The 6,516-nt window shown below is 40.7% G+C and overlaps 1 protein-coding gene across 5 annotated transcripts in view; it reads left to right on the top strand.

Moving 5' to 3' along the window:
* Positions 1–1,965: 1,965 nt before the first annotated feature.
* LOC136864136 (ubiquitin carboxyl-terminal hydrolase MINDY-2) overlaps positions 1,966–6,516 on the top strand; it is a 424,681-nt gene continuing 420,130 nt past the window's right edge. For 2 of the 5 annotated variants that reach the window (XM_067140764.2, XM_067140763.2), the window contains exon 1: positions 1,966–2,347. The gene's annotated coding sequence lies outside the window, so the exon portion shown is untranslated. The remainder of the gene's footprint in view (positions 2,348–6,516) is intronic. The other 3 variants (XM_067140760.2, XM_067140761.2, XM_067140762.2) reach the window with 3 other exon arrangements.

The raw sequence follows: 6,516 nt of genomic DNA, 5'->3' as shown, positions 1-6,516 counted from the left end.
TATATAAAGCGACTATCCGCATCTATATGGATTATTGCGCTCATATAATAGCCACTGCGCTGTTCACATCTCTCAAACCGGTTAATACCTTACAATTTCACGCCTTACGTATCTGCCTTGGAGACCTGAAGACTACTTCTACCACCGCATTACTGGTAGAAGCAGGTGAATTCCCACTTGTAATTAGACGGCACATGCTTGCACAGAAATACTTACTTAAACGTCTTGCCTGCTCGCCTTCCCCCTTACTACCGAATTTTTTCTTGCTGGTTGCTTTACTTCGCACCGATACAGATAGGTCTTATGGTGACGATGGGGTAGCAAATGCCTAGGAGTTGGAAGGAAGCGGCCGTGGCCTTAATTAAGGTACAGGCCCAGAATTTGCCCGATGTGGAAATGGGAAACTACGGAAAATAATCTTCAGGGCTGCCTACAGTGGGATTCGAAACCACTATCTTCCGGATGCAAGCTCACAGCCGCGTGCCCCTGACCACACGGCCAACTTGCCCGGTATTACCGAAGTTGATGCTCTGAATATTATTAAAAAACGCTCTCCTCGTTCCGGACGAGTCCCTGCTATATACACTGCTTATATTACCCTAAACGGTTTCCGAGCTTCGCTTCTCAACTCCCTTACACTCCCAATGTATCCCTTTCCCTTTGCCAGCTAACACTATACCACTCATATTATAATTTCTCCTAAATCCTTATTCTCCGTACCCATTAATGGTTCCAGTCTTCCTTTTCCTTCGTCGAAAAAGTTGCGAACAACCCCTTCTGCCCGTGGTGTTAACATCTATACTGACGGCTCAAAAATTTCCCAAGTAGTTGATGCTGTTTTCTTTATTTCCCATTCCCGCACGATTGAATGATTCCATCTTTTCTGCTGAATTGTTTGCCACCCAACAAGCTTTAATTTATACACAACAACATTCCTTCACATACCAGATGCCCAAAATCGTTTTACCGGTATTATCGTCATTTCCCCCCTCTTTCAACTGGTATTATGTAGTATCAAATCTCTCCTGTATCAACTCGAACGTGACGGAGTATATTTAACGATTGTATGGATACCTGGATATTCTAACATTGTCGGTAATTATCAAGCTGATTTTGCTGCCAAAGAAACCAGCCGTCTCCAAACCCCTCCCGTTCCAGTAGTCATACCACCCCTTGATTTCTATCCCGTATTAAAGAAACTGCCTACCGGTCTTGGCATTAAGAGCGGAGCCAATCAGCACGTTTTAAATGTCTTTACTATTATCAGCTTCAACCATACATCCCACCGAAACCTTGGTTTTCCAAGGGTACATATTCACGTCGACATATTACTAACATTATACGATTAAGGTTCAATCATGCTCTTACCGCTCGTTTAGCGAATATGCCTTATGGTGTGTGTGGTGATACAGATGGGGTCCTTAATCATTGATTTTTCCAATATCCTGCATATTACTCAGTAGTCTTACGCGCATGAACATGCCTTTCCCTACTAGTCTTCCCTGTTCGTTATCTGAACTCTTCCTCGCCACCATACATGTTATTAATCTTTTCCTGGATGACGCCCACCAACACCTCCTAGATAATTTGAGATAATATTAGCTAGGAGGTGTTGCGCTGACTCGATTTTGTAAACTTCATACTTCATTTGTCAACCATCAGACAGTATGTTCCTGCTTCCATTCGAACCATATGCAAGATCTTTTTCGTACGTGATCTGTGAATTGGCAATATTGACAGTTTCCAACAGTTGTATATATCTTTTCCCATATGAGTAAGAATTTTCCTATATGTTCGTTTACGGACCCCGATTTTTTCGTGTGATTTCTTCTATTAGCAAGTATGGTGACTGGGTAACAGTGAAAGAGCCCAAAAGCATCAGGAAACCGGAAGAGGGAGCAGAAGAAGAAGAATAATTCTCACTCGGGAATGACATTATTATATACATACTCTATGACTGTAAATCCTCCGTGATGTAGATGTCTGTGGTCTTGGATATAGAGTTACTGTAGAAATGTTTGTAGTTCTGTAATGGTATTTTGAGGTTAGAGTAGGTCTTGTGGTGGGTATTTCTGGATACACGTGATAATTAAGTGGACTTTTGATGCACAAATAGTAAATGGGAAACGTCAGTTCTTGTTGGTGATTGTAGCAGACTTGAAGTAAGCCTGTGTTACATAAATTTTTTGTGGGGCGAGTTGTTTGAAAGTATGATTAAACGAACCAAGGAATGCTATTTTACTGTTGATTGACATTTTTTGCCAGTGAGCTGCTTTCCGTGTGATATCAGTGTGTTACAGAAATACTACATAGTTCGTCATCGTTCGAGCATTATTGTTGATCACAGGTACATCATTTTTATAGCTGTTGACTAGCTGTTGACATTGAATCTTTTGATGATCAAAATTTCTGTAGAACTGAAATAGGTCAACTACCATGGTTTTGTGTGACGTAAGGAAGGTACATTTTAGTCATTTTGACAGTGTGTATGTGATATTACAAGTGTTTTGATGGAGTTTGCCCAGTACAATAACTTAGCTTAGCTGTTAAAATAGGGTTTGCTCACATTTAATAATTAGGTATGATAGACTGATTGAGAGGTGAAAATTGATCATAGCAGAGGCAAATGAACTACGATTGTAAAGAGTTCATGACGAGTTTAGCTATAAAAAATTGATTCCTGTCATTGAGAATTAGGTGTTACTATTTTCATATGGTGCAGTCATGTAGGTGAGAAACTGTGGTTTGAAAAATGGAAAGAATGGAAACTTACATGTGAGGATTAGTGGTATTTAGATACCAACAAGAATGGTACACTATGCTCAAATCAATTTTTTTGTTCACAATTGTAGGCTTTTATGTTTGATTTGATTTCTTCATGCTCTTTTGATAATGGTTGGAAGTTGCTCATATGGAAGAATTGGAATTTCCATTGATTATGCCTGCATGTTGCCTGCTGCCATTTCTTGATGGATACAGTACTTTTGTATCCATCCCTTGGCACAGGCCAGAGTAAAGTGTAGCTTTTACCGAAGTCCCAGTCTCATCCATGGCTGTGACGATATGGAAGCTGCTGGGGTATGGGTGGTGCTGAGTATTGACATTCAGAGCACGATTAGTGCATCTGAGTGTTATGAAAGGTGTTGCTCATAGGGTCAGTCGTGCTGCAATAGCACTTTCTGACCCAGTGAGGAAAGTAATGGCAAACTACCTCGCTCCTCGTCTTGCCTAGTACGCCTCATTTTGGTGCTGCCATTGGTTTTTGCGGTTTCCTTATAACCGCATAACCTTTGGTGGTGCTATTTGAGGATCCAACCAGCCTCTGGGCTGATGACCTAACAGACGGACATGCCTGCATGAGTAGGATTCTCCACAGGCAATAATTCAGATAACTGTAACTTAGATCTAGCCATTAGTTCTTCCAGTTCTTTAGCAGTGTGTTAAAGCACATGTTGCAATATGGATTATTACTCCCATCTGTATGCCAGGAATGTCTTGAAGCTATTGCAGAATATAGGAAATCAATAGTTGTTCCCTAAACGAGAGGAGAATCACGGCAGCTTATGAGATGACAAGACATGACCACAACAACATAAGCCTATTTACAACACAAGAAATCCGAGACACAATATCAAGCCTGAAAAACAAGAAGGCATTCGGACCGGATGGTATCTTCATTGAACACCTTAAAGCATCTACTAACATACTGCTTTCAGTTCTCATGGGCATGATGAATCTCCGCCTTTAAGAAGGAAACGTGTCGGTAGCATGGAAGAAATCAACAGTACGGATGCTCTACAAAGGGAAAGGTGATCCATGCGATTCTAACTCCTATTGAGGGATTGCTTTAGAGAATAGCCTTCTTAAATTACTAACGAAGTTGATGAAAAAAAGGCTCGCAGAATAAATTGACACACTTCCAGAGGAACAATTCGGCTTTAGGAAAGGAAGAAGTACAATCCAGAATATCAAAAACCTTACTGACGTCATAGAAGACGCGATAAGACATCCCTGTGGTAAATTCCATGCAGTATTCATAGACCTCACCAAAGCATTTGATTGGCTAAACACGATGTCATCTCTTCCAAATTAGATCAGATGGTAGAGAGGAACAAGGAGCTCCCTGTCCTGACTTACAACATGTTAAGGAACAACATCATCCGAATCACAGATAATGTTTCAACATCACATGAAATTACACAGACTAACGGAGTACTACAAGGAGACCCTCTTAGCCCTTTACTGTTCAACGTGGCTACGCATGACGCCGTGCAGGAAATTAGGAAACAAGCAAAGGACCTCAAGATATGTATATGCAGATGACATGGTAGTATTTTCTCATGACTTTCAGGAGCTGCAAAGAGGAATAAACCCTCTAGGAAGATGGGCAGATGAAAATGGACTTCAGATCAACACAGGGAAGACCGAATACATGGTCTTCAGGAAGGGAGGAAGTCTCTCCTCAGAAGAAAAAGTATACTTCAAGGAAGGATTACTACAAACCGTAAACAGTTCCAAATATTTGGGCCTAACATTGTAGACAACAGCGCACACGTTTAGGATTCACACGGCATAAAGAGCAGCAGCAGCTCCTAAAGCTATATATGATATCAGAACGATCACAAGAATATCTCTGAAATCCGCCATGGGCCTTTTTGAAATGAAATTAATTCCTATCCTTACTCACGGGATACAGTTAACCTGGGAGAATCTAAGCACTAGGGATCTCATCTGCCTGGAAAATGTCAAAGCCTGCTTCCTGAAGGCTGCCCTCGGGGTATCTAAATATATAAAGTTGAGACTAGCTTACAAGCTTGCAGGAGAAACGTTTTTAATGGAAGACCTGCGAATGAAATTCGACCTGCCCTCTACACATGGATGGAGAAAGTTGATGGAAGACAGAGAGAGTAAAATACAGGAAATCTGGGCCAAATTCTGTACAGCTGAGGCAATGCTGAACAGATACAAATCAAGAACTCTGCCACTTCGTGAACTCTATGGCGATACACGGCTATCACCATAAACTATGCAAATCAAAATTTTTTCACGACCCAGGACAAGATTGTGTATGTGATTTACGTAATAAATACTGTGGCCGATATCATGTAGTGTTATGTGCAAAGTGTTTGAAATCAGTCATAGACTACTGCACAAAACCATAGTCAAATAACTAACTGTTGCATCATTTATGTGCATTTCTACTTTATTATTAATAGTTGCTCCCTCGCCACCAAACTTTTGCTCACTCGCTACCAAACTTTAACCACGTGGACCGACTGTCCTTTGTTTATTTCTCGCGGAGGATGTATTCGGGCGGTGCACAAGGCTGCCAACCTGTACGGTTAGGAACTAAGCCCCCAGGTCAGAGCTGCGAAGTTTGGATAAGACCATTGGTCTGGACTGGTTGTGGTAGGGCCTGCACAAGACCACTGGTGTGAGTAGGTCAGGGTAGGGCCTGGACAAGACCATTGGTCTGGATGGGTTAGGGTAGGGCATGGAAAAGACCAGTCATATGGAGAGAAGCAAAGGGGGTCTGGGGGCATAAGCCTCCAGGTTAGAGCCGTGAAGAAGCCTTAGGCCTCTAGTTTCCTAATTTCTGCTTCCTTATAATGTCAGAAACATATGGACAAAAGGTGTCAGACTTTTCCCAATAGGGAAGTGTTTAGTAGCAATGCTTAACCCTAGAACACTAACCCTTCGTAAATTTTACGACGGTAGGTAGCAGAACGGTATAGTTTATTGCCTTCCGCGCATGCGTGCCTGCCGTCATTTTGTGTAGCTGATTTTTTCGAGCAGTTATTGACTGTGGCATGTGCAATTGTTGATACCTTTGCTCATTCTTGTAATAATTGGGTGGGTGTCGTCATATTGACAAACGGTTAGTGATAGTGTAAACTTAAAAGTATAATGTGTCTTCATGCCTTTTTTTACAGTTATACTTATTTTCTTGTTAGTTTTGGTTTCTTTGCGATGTAAATAACCCACATTCATAATTTTACGGGTTTATTTGAATATGTTGTATTATAAAATTCATTTCTTATAAAACGTGTTCATTTAACATTTTTTGTCTGTCAAGTTTTCTATATTTAATAAATAATCACATAAAATTATTTAATATCTACGTACTTTGATTCATGTTAAGTTTACGACACTATAGGAACCCTAAATAAACAAAATCTTGTCAAATATAGGCTGTTACGTAGAAAATATAACAATCATAAATTGGAGAAGTCAAATTTACGAAGGGTTAGTAATAATGTGTGGTGAAATAGGGTTAGTGTTCTAGGGTTAAGAAATCTAATGTCAGTCATTCGAGGAAAGGTGAAATTATTAGCTGGCTAATCAAGCACAACTGCCACATGATGACAAGCATACATGCAAAGTACTGTTCCAGCTAATTAAAGCATACAAACCTCTGAATAACATAAAGTGCATAAACTCAGTAATATAGCAAAATGGCAAGGTCATAGGGTAGGAAGATTACCTCCTTACCACTGCCAGTAGGCTACAGCCCGA

The sequence above is a fragment of the Anabrus simplex genome, chromosome 2 (genome assembly GCF_040414725.1).
Source record: "Anabrus simplex isolate iqAnaSimp1 chromosome 2, ASM4041472v1, whole genome shotgun sequence".
Classification (NCBI taxonomy): Eukaryota; Metazoa; Arthropoda; class Insecta; order Orthoptera; family Tettigoniidae; genus Anabrus; species Anabrus simplex.
This window is presented reverse-complemented; position numbering and strand designations above follow the sequence as displayed.